The sequence below is a fragment of the Mastigoproctus giganteus genome, chromosome 5, assembly GCF_048544385.1.
Source record: "Mastigoproctus giganteus isolate SK-2022 chromosome 5, ASM4854438v1, whole genome shotgun sequence".
NCBI classification, from domain to species: domain Eukaryota; kingdom Metazoa; phylum Arthropoda; class Arachnida; order Uropygi; family Thelyphonidae; genus Mastigoproctus; species Mastigoproctus giganteus.
The window spans coordinates 72,850,935-72,867,448 of NC_143579.1; the positions used below are offsets into that span (position 1 = coordinate 72,850,935).

General features: G+C 35.8%; 1 protein-coding gene across 1 annotated transcript in view; it reads right to left on the reverse strand.

Annotated features, from left to right (window-relative positions):
- The window catches only part of LOC150085485 (uncharacterized), a 117,813-nt gene extending 101,655 nt beyond the window's left edge, over positions 1-16,158 (reverse strand). The window contains exon 1 of the mRNA XM_090373291.1: positions 16,023-16,158. The gene's annotated coding sequence lies outside the window, so the exon portion shown is untranslated. The remainder of the gene's footprint in view (positions 1-16,022) is intronic.
- Between the last annotated feature and the right edge of the window lie 356 nt (positions 16,159-16,514).

The window sequence follows — 16,514 nt, forward strand, 5'->3', positions numbered from 1 at the left end:
GTTTATAAGATTCTGAGACGGGTTAGTAAAATGGTGAAATTTTCACTTTTATAAAGAATTCCAGAACTAGGGGCCATAAATTCAAATTATAGGAGAAGAGATTTAGACTAGCCTGTAGAACGTTTTCTTTTATCCAGCGAGTCGTTGATTGCTGCAACTGGTTGCCTTCACAAGTAGTTGAGGCTGACAGTTTGAATAAATTCAGAGGTCAACTGGATAGTTACCTATTTGAGAAGGGAAGCAAATAATTTGTGTTTTTCCTTATCGCTCCTTTTTTCGGCCAGTGCAGCAAAAGCCTGTGGCTTCCTTGCACTATATGAAGAATACTATTACTATTTCAGCCGTTGACCGCTATCCAGCAAAATTTCAACGGATGTCCATGTTCGATCTGAACACAAACTAAAATAACGAACAGCTAAACTCAAATCATAAAGTATATAATGACCATCACCTGCTATAGGATAAATAAGCAACCATAAACAAAAATGTAAATTTTAACTTCCATCAAGCCGACCGGCGGATCTAAACCAACCCAAATAAGCATTACTCAAAATAAACAAAACTAACATAAATATATAAATCAGAATCCAATAATTAACACAAAAGATTATTTGCATTTGTCTGTGTTTTTACCAAATACAAGAACACAAAATACATCTCGGGTTGAGAAACCACCTTGAAAACTAGGCGCTGTGTGCCCCACACACACACACATGTAAGAAAATAAACTTACCTTATTTTGTTTACCTAAATAGAACTAAATTTTCGGTGCGCCTTTGGTGATTTCGTAAATTCATTTCGCATAAATTTCTCACATGGCATTCACATTCTAATACTGAGGTGTAAAAGCACGATGACAGCATATGTACAATAACACAGAGGATTTCGGAAAACGAGCTCTGAAGAGTTCTCATCAAGGAAGACGAGCGCTTAATGCCTCATAGATTATCATTATATAAACTATTTATATCATGGGATGATAACTTTTGAGTTCTCTACAGCAAGTAATCATAAATATTGAAAGCAATCGAAAGAAAGCCCGAGTTTAAGAAAGAAAAAAAAAGTTCTCTAAAATAAACTGTTAGCTTAATATAGTTAAGTACCGTCTTAAAAATAGTTAAGTCTTAAAAATTGAAAAGGTAGGCTCACAGACAAAAAGAAAATTCATGTACAATGTTTATAACTGTCCACTGTGGACAGCTATAAACACTATGGTGCAATATGAAATATAAACAAAGCTTAAAACATCCGGAGGAGAAGCAAGGATCACTTAGAGACGTATGCAAGAGCATCGATAAGTTTCTTCGAGAGAGTGATTTAAATATTTTAACTACAACGTTACAGTTGCGCGTATCTATTTATAAACAATGCGTGGTACACATAAAGACGACCTATTGGTAATTCTTCGAATGCTTATTCCCAACCATTAGGCATTCTTGTATTGCAGAGCATCAGTGAACCACGTAAGTCTTAAATAAATCGATTGTATTTTCACAAAATATATAGGTGCCTCCGTAGCCAGGTGGGAAGGAGCAGCAGTGCGTAGCACACGCTTCTTGATTAGACCGGGGATCGAGCCCGTCACCACCAAATACGGAGGATGCGGAAAGGTCATTCAGGGAATGACCACCGCATATCCCGGAGCAATATGGCCTTAGTTGCTAATGCTCCTAAAAACCAAATAACAACAACAACAACAACAAAATATATACTTCAGTGGAGAGTAAATAAGACACTGTTACATTAGCCATTCAAAAGCCTAACACGATTCCAATGACACAGTCCATACATCAACCTAACGATATGCAAGGAAATTCATTAACAAATTACATTACGCAGTCTCTTATCTTCGATTTACCCTAATTCGCTATCGATGAGTTATTCATCATTCGGATGAAACCGAACTATCATCAACCCCAGGCCCCATTATTACAGTAATTCTGATGTCGTTGTAACGAAGAGTTGGGGGTGATTTATCAATCCTTGGAGGATACTGCCTTATTCGTACGGTCTAAAGAGAAAGATGACTCTCTTGGTTTGAAGCTAATGGAGAAGAATACGTAATGATGTCTCTTTTGAACGACTCATTTAGCTGAGGAGTGAACAAGCCAACAATTCATATTGAGCGATATATTTGTTCCATGTTATTCAGTTGGTGACATTGCACAACACTGATTTTACCCTTAATGTAAAGTTGGTTATCTTAATGTTATTTATCTCTTAATTACGAAAACATTCATCGTCCACCAGATCCCCAAATACTACCCAAACATTGGTTAAGAGATTAACGTGCATTAATTAGTCGAAAAATCCGCACAGTTATATCTGAAGACTATTTTTCGGGTTTATTACTGCTACAAGCTAACTCTATAGGAAGAGCGTGTGAAAGAGATTTTTAATATCGCGCATAATATGTATAAAACATTGGTGTAAAATTTATTCAAGCATTTTCTAGTTTGTTTTAATTTTGATAGTCCTGACTTGAATTCACGACCATTTTGGCAAATTTACTTAAAGCGCTTTCCACAGCGACAGCGAAAAGGATTCAAACCACTGCTACATATAGAAAAGAGGAATTGGAGGGGAAAGGCGAGCCCCAGCGAGGTTGTTTGATCCGGAGAGCCAGAACGGGCTTTCCGGATCAAAGAGGGAAAAAAAAAGCAGGATCTGAATAGTTGCAGGAGTAAGATCGGAAAGAAAGAAAATTTTGTGAAGGGCGCAAAGAAGTATTATGCAAATACACATGCAAACGATAGTCAAAATCAACGAGAACTGCAAGCCTTAATAGTGCTGCCTAGGTGAGTGTTTCAAAATTCGATCAAACTCATAATGAGAGTTTCACTAATGCTAGTTATTAGTCTGTGGTGTCAAAGAGGTGCACTTAAAATCATAGTTTTAAAGTCCCAGAAATTCGAAATTTAAATTCACTTGTAATTATTGTTTGTTTTTGAATGTCTGTTAATATTTTCATTCAGTTAAAATGTAATTGTATAAGAAATATATATCCATCCTTCATCTAACAGTATTGTTACGTGTGGGATACGTTTTCTCGCAAACCTGGGACTGAACTAATCACACTAACATTGATTAGTTCAGCCCCAGGTTAACAATCCTGATTTCATTTGTTAATCGCCTGGGAAATTTCTTTGAAATCCCCAATAGTATGTTAGCCCAACTTTGGCCATAATGACTTCTTCTATGGGTCGTGGAAATAAAACAGCTGATCGTACTGTGTTTGGATCCGCCTTTAAGCATTCGCGATCTCCATCAACAACAAATTTGGCTTCATTCTGTGCTCCAATTCATCCCAAAGATGAAAGACTTACAAACCCCTGGTGCCGTTTGACCCTAAACACACTTTACACTTTACCACAACTTATTGGGAAGGTGAGAGATGAGTATGAACTATCTTTGATATTATAGGAAAAAAAAAAAGTTTCTTTTTCTTTCTTCTAACAGAAATCTCGGTTTTTAAGCCTAGACTATGAATATATGCCCAGTTACTCCCCTAAATAATGCTAGCTGTAAATAATTAGTCCTAAAATCAGACAATCTAATAGCTGACCTTGGCACACGTGGCTGCATGGCAGTGATTAATGTGCCGTGTGTAAAAATACATTTCGCTTAAGGACATCTTTGGGAACAGAAATTTGAACTTCTTAGAATCGTTTAAGGTAGCATCTTAAAACTATTCTAGTGCATCTTTGAAATGATCGTCATGCATTTCTGCTTGATACTAATAGATTAAATCTCCTCCATTCCCCCTCGCTACGAGACAAAGTAATGAAGGTCAATGACACAAGTGGAGAAGGTTTGACAAGCATTCAGTGGAAAGAAAAACACAAAATATTACAAAGAACTAATGGAAAGTCTTAGGGAGGTGCAGCTCTGCTATATCTAATAGTGGCGAAATGGGGACGGTATTTTAAACATGCCTAACAGAACAATTAACTGGAGATTTCTGTAGGAAATGAAGCAGAGGAGATAGGGAGACAGGATTGATCTGTTCTAACATGTTCAAATTTCTCGTCTGTTTTAGTGCCTATAGCTGCCAAAATGTGTCTAAGCAGCGCACCATCACATTGAAAGGGAACGAAAATATTTCTGTTATTTGTCAGTTGAGCGTTCTGCAATTTATGTTTTTCCAACAAGAGTAAAATTGTTTTCTTAGGTTTTTCTTTATTGCTGTACTTAAATCTATTTTGTTGCCATTGCATTAAAACATGTTGACGTTATTTCTTTTAGCAACATAAATTGGTTTTACTTTTTTGTGGTTTTAATAAGCAAGTATTTTGTATATAACTGTGTCCTAAATGGCAGTTGTAACATTTCAAATGGGGAGGAAGCGTTTATGGATTGGACTCTTTAACCTAATTTGAAAGAAAAATTCAAACGATTTATAAAAACGTTTTAGCGCACCGAAATGCAGCGAGAGAATCGAAGAGAAATCGAAATTGTGTGCTATCAGAGGATGAATAACCTTGGGAACAATCTGGGAAACTTCAGATCGTCAGCAAATCGTTCCCACTTGATTTTGACAGACTGAACACAGTCAACAAATAGTTTAGAAATGGTATAAACAGATGGGGGGCCTAAAAGTGAACCTTATGAGTTAAAGGAACTGAAGCCAAATCTTCAAATACAACAGATAAATAATGATTACTAAGCAGATGTTAAAGCAAGTTCAGTGAAGAGGAATATATACCACAGATAAAAAGTTTAGAGAGGTTTTATCGGGATGAACCATTTTAAGCGCATGATATATCGAAAAAGTAGATCTATTTGTTTTAATTTTTTCAAAATTGGATTGTATAAAGTGGATAAGTACAGCGAGGTTGGAAAGAGGGACTTGGAACAAACCATATTGGTGACTGTCGATAAAAGGGTGGAATGTACAGATCCAAATACTTGAAAATTAACATTTCAACAATATTGGCAACGGCTTCGAATAGGCGATGGGACAGTAACTAATAAGAAAGTTATCTCTCTGTTTTGTAAACTAAAGTTATTTGAGTGTTCTTAAAAACGAAACAAAATAACAGCTGTAGTTGTTATGATTGTTTTTTAAAGTACAGCTAAAAAAATTGCAGATGCCAATTCAGAAGAACAGTATCCATGGAAGCATCTCCAGAAAAAGCATTCAGCAGAAACTGGACGCCTATGAAACTCTGTAAGAGTCGGATAAATAATAACCTGACTGCCTTCTTTTGAATGAAGTCTAGAAGACGAGGTTTTGGGAGCACCGTCCCAGTTGTGGGAATAATATTCCATGGTAGAGTAAATTTGAAGTACTGTAATTCCAAGCGAAAAAGAAAACCCACTTTTTTTTGAGGGAATGGAAGCAATATTCGTGATGTGCATACGCTAAAGAAGATTATAAGCGAGAGTAAGACCTAACAGAGATATGTCATCTCATCTAAGTCTCATCAATCTAAGTATCATCGAGCTGACCGGGCTAGCCGGGTGGGTAAAGTGTCTGCCTGGCAACCCAAAGGTCGCGGGTTCGAATCCCGCCTCGGGCTTGGATCAGAGTAAAAATTGCAAAAAACCTTGGGAGGTGCAATATGACTACAGAAGCCGATGCGCCAACAACCAACAAAAAAGTGTCATCGAAGGTCAGCGTAGGAGTGGTACTCTTTTCTTCGAGGGAAAAAAAAACAGAACTGAGTTTTATAAGGAATGCGCAGTTAAGTTTGATTCGCCCCCATTGGAAAATTACCTTTAAATAAGTATTTAAGGAATTAGTAGCAGATAATCGAAAGGTTCAACCTGTTTGTGCAGGGCAAGGTTTCTCTAACTGTCGAATGTAGTACACTGTCATTAGCCAATCTATGAATAGGATTTCCAGCGAGTAGAAAAATGGTCATTTATACACAAGAGAAAAAGAAAGGAGAAAGAATTGAACCTTGGTAACACCAACATTAATGGAGAATTCAGAAGACAGAGAGCAGTCAACCATTACCTGCAGTGAGCGGTCAGACAGAAAACTGGATACCCAATTCCAAACAATGGTCGGAAATTTAATAGATGAGAACTTGTTTAGAAGACCTTTATGCCAAGCACGATCAAAAGTAAGTCTTAAAATTGTCAAGAGCAACTGCTTGAGTTTCAAACCGTTCCATGAAGTTTGTCTAAAAAATAGTAACATAAGCCTATATATCACCAGTAGATCGATACTGACGTAATCAATATCGGCGATGATTAATCAGATGGAAGATTACGAGATCATTTTTAAGGGTTGGTCGTTGATGGATTTGTCCATTAATTTGGAAAGCACAGAGATAAATGCAAAGGGATAATAATTGGACGGGAATTTATCACCTTTGGATGGGAATTTTTACATAAAAATTATGTAAAAATGAGACAAAGAACAGGAAAACAGGCTTGGAGAACAAGTGGGGAAGTGTTCCATTTCTGAACAATCTTGATGTCCCATCATCAAGAATGCTCAGAAGTCTTCGGAGGTCCTTCTGTCGGAAGACCAGAGGATACATTGTGTGGAGGTGTTAGGTACGGTGAGATGTTTACCATGAGAGCCGATACAAGAGTTAGGAGATAGGATGCTAGTAATCCGGTTTTACCTTTAGCTTAGGATACAATAAAGCCAGAACGTTGTAATAGAGGTGGTGAAAGTTGTGGCCGATAACTATGACAGCAAACCAGAATGCTCGGCTACCATTTGGACAAGAACCAGTCCACACTTAGTTATTAATGAGTCCAAAATCGAGTCTGGACTGATTAATAACTGTTTATAAGGAGATAACATCGTTGCGAGCTTTAGTGTAGGCAGGAAAAGGAGCTGTAGATTTCGATACAAGTCAATTGCTATACGCCATATTCTTACCTTGAGCAGCCTGAGCACATTTATTGAAAACCAAGGTGTACGCAAAGGATGGGATTTTACGATGTAATTAGAAATAAAGGAATTCGTTCATACAAGAATAATTTCACTGACACCATCTGAGCAAACATTGGGATCAGAAGATTTAAAAAAGGAATCCAACAAGAAAAGGAAAACAAATCGTGCAGGTCACCCCATTTTCATATCTGTGCAAATGAGAATACCAGAAGAGAGGCTCCATTGGACAACGGTCATCCCTAAGTTGTGATCAGATAGGCCATTAACATTGAGCTGAAATTTGAAGTCGTTGGTGATAAAAGATTAACAGCACTGAGTGTATGTTTAGGATTGCCTAGTATTCTAGATGGTAAATGAACAAGCTGTGTGAGGTCATTAGTAGGGTGTACAAATAGCTTTTCCTATTTACGTCTACATTTAATCAAGGGATTTAATACAAACATGGCACGCTGGAACAGCATAAACAGTCGCATGCATTTTATAGTTGTTCTTGGAATGTATTTGGATTTGCAAGTGAATTCGCTTGAAGGCTTTTTCATGGATGATCCACAATTCTGGATGAAGCATGCTGTGACACAGTGAAGCTAGGTCTACCATACTGTTAGGAAGCGCCCTCTTCCCCCTCCTTTTCATCAGATATCGCACCTACCATAATACCAAAATCAAGAACCAACTAAGAGGCCATCGATTAAACTCAAAGGAATACAAATGCAGATTTCTCGCATCCAGCAAAAACAACGCATTGATTGTCAAGAGCCAAGGAGATCGCTTTGAGAAATTAATCGTTTGATTTTATACCATATTTCAGATTACAGCTGTGTAGCGATTTAGATATCTTCCTTTCAATTCCTATTACGTTTTTTTCGAACGTTTGTCTTTAATTGTGCATTTCCGACATCTGTCCCATTATCTTGACTAAGAACGCGAGGACAGCAGAATCGCGAATCAATCGATCGCCATCTTTTGAATGTATTTAAATATTTTTATCAGGAGGCTGTGGCGCACGCCATATGGTGGTAAGAATATGCTACACTAAGAAAACCTTAAAGGACTCAACTATTTTCCACGGCGAAGAAACGGTACTGATATATGCATAACTATAATCCGTAAGCCAAGAAAATGCAAAGGGTAATGCAAACAAGGTACCAGTAACTTTCTAGCGAGATTAAAGCAACATTGCTTCAGGTTAGAAAAAAATAATTCTTTGTAGTGCATTATGATACCTCGATCCCCAGTTTGATCCATTCTATGGTCAGCGACCGGTTAAGGGAAGAAAGACTGATTGTTATTTGGTGAATAGTGTACTGATTACACAGCATTTAAGCTTACTATGAATATTTAGTATTTCTTGTACTGGTTAGATCAGAAATGGAACTTTCTTGGTGTCTGGATTCGAATCCGATCTCGACAGGAGGAACATTTTTGCTTGGTTCTTTCCTTTCTTTCGAAAGGAATGGTTTCTTTCGAAAGGAAAGAAACCATGCAAAAAAGTTCGCGAAACAGATAAAGCAAACCGCCCACTGAATAGAGGCAATGTACAGAAATAATCTGTGACACATCACGACTTTAGTTTCCTGGTTTCAAGTTAAATACAACTTAAACGAACACACTCAAACATCTAGTTAATTACTAATATTTCTAAAGTGATTCTCAAACAGTTCAAATATCGCTACATACCGAATAGTTTCATTGTAAAGTATTCTCAATCCCTAATTGATTGTAAATATTTCTACAGTTTCGAATCGGAATTTCAATTATTTAAGTTGTCTCTAAGACAGCTTTAAAAAAAAAAAAAGTCTAATAAATCAGCGTAAACGGTGTCTAAAAATCATTATAAATTCCTAGAGTAAAAATTCTCAGCAATTTATATTAGAATAGGCAATTTATATTAGAATTTTTCTTCTTGCTTTTGGTGAGAACACGTTTCTTTCCTGTAATTAACAATTTTTCCCTTTTCACCCTCTCAAGAGATTGCCGTGTTATGACCAGCAAGCTCACGATGTTATTTTTCTCTCCATGCCTGTAATACACAGAGGTGAAAACACAAAGAGGGCCTACTGCCCCTGTACAAATGGTTTTTCTTACGTTAAATCGTTTGTGCAAGGAAAATGATTCATATAGGGAAAAGGTTGCAGTTTATTTCTTCATAGGGTCGATTGTTGAAATGGAAGGAGAGGAAGAGTTTTAAAATTTCGTTATCACTTCGTCTTCCATCGTCGGCCACACTTTACTTTTTTTCGCAATTTCTTCCTGTAGGAGCATTTCACAATAAGTAAGATGAAACTTTCTTATATCCGAGATGTTCTTTCATCAGTGTATCCAAGTGGTTGTAGCTTTAAAAAGTCTCATTTCCATCTCGATTATTTTCCGTTGTCTGCACATGCCTCAGCATTTTTCCGTTTTCTTACAGACATTTTAATCTTTTTCATTAGTTTTTTAAGTTCCAAAGTTACTTTACCTTATGCAGTGTTCGCCATCAGGCTCCAGTGAATCTTAAGGTCTGATAATCTTTCTAATCACACTGCTAATTCCCTGTGATTAAAACTGCAATCTCTTAAAGAACTCTTTAATTGAGAAAAACTCTTTTCGTTGTTTTTACCCTTAAGGCGTATAAAGATATGTTCATTTCTTCGACCCTGACGTTCTTCCTTCAATCAGTACTTCCTAAGTATGGAGAGACAGACCCAAATATGCTGCTTCTCTTCTAATTGAAAAATAACGAACTTTTTTCCCGATATTTATGTTATTTTAGTTAGAAATTAGATGATAATTGTCTATTTATGCATTTTGGAATCTGTAAAATTCGTAGTAGATATTTAATAAGGAGCCCGTGTTAATTATTGGTTGAAGATAAATATCTCTGATGATTTTCTGTACTTTCCTAAAAATAATAAATTTTACTTGGTATGGCTTTTGTATTTTTTTATCTTTTTCGCAGAGTTATGGTGTAAGAAAACCTGTCAGATTCCGCGCCATAACATTTGTTCTGTTTTCACATTTTTACACGTAGTAATGTTAGTGAGAACCTGATAGAGTATAACTGATGCTTTGAAACGTGAAATTATGTTTTTTTCTACTGTGGTTCAAGTAATTTATAGAACTCTCCCATGTTATCTAGCAACTTAATCTATATCCTTGAAATAGCAAAGGTTCTAACGGTCCTTACTAAGGTATTTTTGAGCTACTCGTTTTAAAAATTATTTAAAATTTTTAAATAATAACAAATTCATTATCTTCCAAACACAGAAAGCGATATGCAGTCTGGATAGAGAGAGAGAACTGGATAGAACATGCGTGATATTCCAATTTTCCACACTTTACAAATATTTGACAAATATTTTTAAAACCATTTATACAAATAATAAGCATAAATATATGCGCTTGCGCTTTAGAAATTTCGTGGTTTTTAAACTGGAAAAGATCCAGAAATAAAAAAAAAAAAAGTTTGGCGCCTGTCAGGTTCTGCGCCATTGGATTTGCTACTTTACGGGGCGCCACGACTGCAGTTTTAATGAAATAAGGACACTTTAATACGCGCGCGAGAATCTCCTATAAGATATTTATTGAAATGTTACCACTTCAATCCAAACTATTTGACTATCTTGGAAACTGAATACCAAGATCGTTCATCTCATAGTGGTTTAGGCCTGATGATGACGTTCAGTGGAACTCCGAAATGTAGTCAACCTCTATTAAATTTATATTGGAATGGTAACATCTCAATAAATATCTTATACAAGATTCTCGCGTCGTATAACAGGATTTTTATTTCATTAACTACTAAGATGACAAACCACATAAAGTACTCTCCTTCCAACTAATTAAAAATGGAGTGCATTATAAAACTCAACGTACATGAATAAACGATGTTGATAGCCAGACTCCGTGATTAATGAACATTACTTAATGTGTTCCACGAACGATTTGATATGGTCCATGACATGCGCAGGTTTCCCACTACAGAGAATGCAAATTGATTATATCGTGTGGAAAAAGACCTTCGTCTGATTACTGTCACAGCTGAACTTAAACAAGATTCAGACCAATATACGCTGTCAGTACAGGCTGTCACAACAGATTAAATTGTCTTAACAAGTATCGGCCAGAAATTGTTGATACCATCAATAAAGAACATCTTCACTACCGACAATACCTTCCCGTACGAATACGCAACCGCGTGAATGAGTGCAGTATCGTAAATAGCTACTGTTATTAAATACTTGCTCCAAATTATATGTTTAACCTTTAATGTTATGCGTATAGTCGATACCTACAGCAGGAACGTTCGGATGCCATCGCAAACATTACACTGGGTACCTTGGAAACTAAATATCTTCTGTGCTTAACACCGATGGCCTGTCTAAAGACAGCTTGAATGGTAGATAAACGGAGCTTATATGCAAGATATTAAAAAGCAAGAGTGCAATTAGTTTAAAGTAAGAATTTTATATAATGGAAATTTTATCAGATTTCTTAAGAATCGTTAAACTCCGTTCTTGTTAAGAACAGAGTTTAACATTGACCCTGAAAAGGACACGAAAATTATAAGTCGCGTTTTAATTTTAGATATTGAAGGATAACACACAAAAGCAACTTTCTTGAATAAAGAGAACCACTGATATCCTCCCCACACACATGAACTCGTTCGCTTTAAGAAAAGATAATGTTATTCATTAAAATAAAGAACAGAATTATTTTGTTAACCACAAAACTTTCTATTATAAGAGAATTGCTATTTATCTACCTCGGTTACTGTTAAACCATTGAAACTGTGGAATATGAAAAAGGAGAAAATATTTTTCCTTCTCTAACTATATTAATATTTTGCAAATAAAAAAATTAATGCTGAATTGAAATTAAGGTGAATTTAAATTTTAGTAAATTAATTACCCTTCCTTTAGTGAATATTATAGTAATTTACGTTAATTCCGAGCTTACCAACATAAAAAAGTAAACTGCAAATTTAGGATGAAGTCGGTTATCAGATTTCTTAAGAATCGTTAAATCGGTTTGGCTTTACTCGTAGTGCTCCACACATCTCTAAATCAGTTTAAATAAAGGTTGAACACAGGTTAAGTTATCAGGTCCCAAAAACAAGCAAATTGTAAGCCTAAATTAGTCTAGGTTTGCTGTTTTTAATCCGACACTAATCCAATTACTATAATACCATTTCAAAAAAGTCGTTACTTTAACTGCATTGCTCTAGTGTCTTACAGAGAAGAGTATTTTCCAGGGGCAAGCATGCAAATACGTGATTATTGTTAAATAACTTATACGCGGTGTGATCAAAGACTTCGAGGGCTGATTTCCTTCTTAAAAATGCGGCGTCGTAGCGAGTTTCTACATATCGAAACATGTTCAGCGACTGATCTAAACATCGTAGCGGGGAATCACTCATTTATTTGTCAGTCTGATTCAGACTGACAGCAGATAAACGAGTGATTCACGAGCGTGAGTTGAATAGAAGGTGTTTTACATTTTTCGTTGCATTTTAAAATTAGTGAAAATGGGACAGAGACCCATCAATTGTTATAAACAGTTTTTTGGGAAGTTTCCAAGTGTCGCTTGAAGACTTTTCAGTGGTTCGCAAGGTTTAAAAAGTGCCGGTTATCCGTCGAAGATGATCCTCCATCAGCCCGCCCTTCAACTTCAGAAACCAATTATTCGATTGCCCTTGTTCGTTATCTGATCAGTAGAGATCGATGGTTAACTGTCCACGAAATTCCCGGTGAAATTTATATTTCTTCTGGGATACGTCAATTAATGTTAACACAAGATTTGGGAATGCGACACATTTCGGCCAAGTTTCCTTCGCATCCTCACTAATGATCACACAGCAAGTTTTTGCATGTCAGGATTTCGTCAACGTTTTGGTGCTAACCCGCACTGTACTTCCTCCATCATTACAAATTTGGTATATGGCTATGACCAAGAAACAAAGTCTAAGTCCTCTCAATAGAAGACTCCGTCAACTGCAGCAATATCGATCAAATGTGAAGATCGTGCTCGTTGTATTTTTTGACTAACAGGAGACTGTTCATTATGAACTTATCCCGTATGGATAAACAGTGACCCAGAAATACTACCAAAGAGTTATACGATTGCACGTTGATGTTCGAAGAAAATGGCGGGAAAAGTGGGCTTCAGAGAATTATCAATTGCATCATGACAACGCTTTTGTACATTCGGCACTTTCTATTCAAGAATGTCGTGTGGAGAACTCCATTACTGTGGTTCCCTGTCTGCATACTCATCGGATTTAGCATCCAATGATTTTTCCCAAGCTTAAATCCCTCTTGAAAGGTCAGAGATTTGCAACGGCCAAAGAAATTATTGAGAATGCGAAACAGGAACTATTAGCAATTCCAAAAGAAGCCTATCAGGAATTATTCCAGAAATTGCAGAAGCGTTGGAATCTGTGATACCACTTCGAATTAGATCAATCTAAATATTTGGTAAGTTTAATTTCCGAATTTGTTTTGATCATACCTCGTAAGGCAATCACGCAGTTACTAATTCTAGTGTATTCTGAGGCGAGAACGTATGCCGCGTTAAAACAAAATAGTAATAGAAGAAAAATAAAAGAACAATTAAAGTTAATAAATAAAAAAATGGTGAGCAATACCGTAAGGAAATGGGAAAACAGTATTCAAAATAGAATATACAATCTTACTTTAATCACAAACTTAATTTGTGATTAAATTAAGATTAAGGGGATTATATCTTTTAGGTGGTGGAAAGAAATCAAAGCCTAGTTTATTAATGAGTCCCATAGGGAGCAGAGAAATGGGTCACAGTTAGACAAGTCTGAACCACATAAAAAATCCATCGAACTCGGATATATTCAATTTGCAGAAATATATACCGATATTTTACAGTGAAAGAAATCATCGAAAGCGCCATTAAGTGAATTTACATAATAAAAGAAAAGAACCCTGTCGCCAAATGCTAATATCTTTATAAAATCTGATCTCGGCCTTTATTAAATCCCAAGAGTATATCTCTTAATTACACAAGACGCCTGTTATCCTCAAAAATACACTTCGGAGTTCTGCTCTCTTAACTACTTGACCTTTCCCAGTTCTTCGCTCACGAACTTTTAACTATCTTAAATTCCCGACAGCATACGTGTCACAAATATATTAAATAGATGATAAATTAATTACACTCTTGTAGCGGTAGTAATACAAGCAGTTCAATACTTGCTGAGACATTTACGTCTTCCTATTACCTGTAAAGAAATGCTGACCTACTTTAGATTTAATTTTCCAAGTCCAGTGTGTCTTTACTCCAACTCGCTAATTGTTTATAATCATATTAATGCACTACTGAGAAAGCAAATGTTCACGAAACTAAAGTAAGGAGAAGTTAGGTAAACAATATCTTAAGATAATTACGAACGCTCTGAGCGAAAGGAACTGTTGCGATGTGTCAGCCAAGCATAGCGATAAAGATCATTTTGATAATCAGTATTGCATCTACAACGTAATCTGTCTCTTCAAATTCGCTACCAAATATAGGATCGTTTACCATAATAACCTCCCTCCATTTTTGTTTGATTTGTAATATCCAAAAATATAATAGATAAAGATGAAATAATTTTTCAGAATACCTGTATTTGTCTTATATAATAATTTAAATGTTTTCTTCCATCTATATGTGTCTGGAAGATTTTCAAATTGAAAAACCTGCAAACTAAAACTCTAATGCAAGAAATTGTGAACAAAAATGGCTTTCGAAAACAATTCTTATAAATACCCACTTGTTTCAGTTATTCTTGATAGAGAAGATAATTAAAAGATAGCTGTAATTGGTAAGATGGTTTGCACCAAAATTCCCGAGGCTGAAACTGGACCAACTAGAAGATGCATGATGAATTGATTAAATAATCATCATCAGGTTTTCATTAATGAAGTGATTGGTAGAAGTGGGGTGTAGATAAATATTGAAAGAACTGTATAAGGAAAAAAGGCGAAAGGGGGAAACAAAAATTGAATAATAATAATAATAAAATAATAACAAGTAATAGATCTGAATATTAAAAATTGTTATCACTCACAAATTATACGAGAGTAGTGGAAAATTATTTATCGGTACATCTGTCTGTTTTCATGTACATGTAGATGTTTGAAAGCTTGGTTCCCACACCGCACTCATGTCCTCGCACTATATTAATGATTTTGTCTATATATCACTTAAGGAAGTGAACGAAGCAAGCAAGATTATCTCAGCGTAAACTACTAACGAACGTATAGTAAATATTACTTTCTGGAACGATCTCAAAATTAAGATGACCATGATATGAGAATATTATATAAAATTGTCTCGTAATTTTAATCGTAAAATGAGAAGTTCAAAAACTATTGCAAGATGTTGGAAAACATGCTAGTAAATACGGTACAGTGTAAAAAATGTTGTATTAATCTTTTTCTTTAGTTGATAACTGATCAGCAGCTTATTCTAATAACCAAGAGCAAAGCTGCATTCACCAATATTCTACTGTTACTATAAATAAGTGTCTATCGCTCATTAACTATCCTGAACTTCTTAAAAATCACTAAAATATTTACAAGCAAAATATTAGGATTTAAAAATAGTATCTAAAAATATGAAGTCAATAATTTTGCATTACAGAGAAGATAAATAATGAAACAATATGTCGAATGTAAAATATTCTAATAGTCGCTCTAATATAGGAGCAGGTATTATTTTGCAATATCTACTCTTTGAGTAGGTATTACGAAAGGTATTACCAACAGAGAAAATGATTCTCGGATGTACAACTTTAGTTTGGCGATCTTCCTTAAAAAAGAAACTTCCAGCGAGGAATAAAATGAACTTTTTTTACATTTAAACTAATTACCGATGTGACTAACATACACTGAACTACTTTTAACCTAGATAGTTAGCAGAGGGGTAGAAAGAACTTAATGCCTAATCATCAAAAGTTACTTTCGTAACATGGCATCGAGACTTGCAAATTTTCTATTCAATAAACAAAATTTAGCAGAAGTCTCTGATAACACCCTGAGGGAGGGATGATACCACCTAGGAATTTCACTAAGCTTCTTTTTTCTATCAAAAATTAAGTAGTTAATGCTGTAACAGCAACGTTATATGAACTATGCTCAGTGATGAGGATGGGGGGATGAAACTCACTTACCTTTGCTCCGGCACGGTCTCTACCCGAATCAGAGAAGATAGAAGCAGCGGAGGACAGTAGGGTCCGTTGAGTCGTACTACCGCTATCGACGACGATACACAGAGCGTCACTGTCGTCTTAGTCATTGGCAAATACCTGTTTTAATATACCGCCAGTCAAGTCCGTGGTGTAGGTGTGACTTCAACTGCGCATGTGCCGCAGACAAACGATCTTTAAGTCAATTTCTTCACGATGGAAAACGGGAATATATTTACCTTTAAACACACGTACATCCGTAACGTTTAAGCAAAATGTTTGCGTAGCATCATTAATAAGAACGTGCTGACGATAGCCAGCTTCACTCGAAGTAACCATGACACAAAACGGATGTCTGAGAAATGTTGGGGATGATAAAGAATTGCGATAAAGCAGTTTGCTTCTTCTGAATTTCGGATAAATAGGAAAGACTGTGTTTCTCAGGATGCACGTCTGGGCATCCTGAACATATCCATT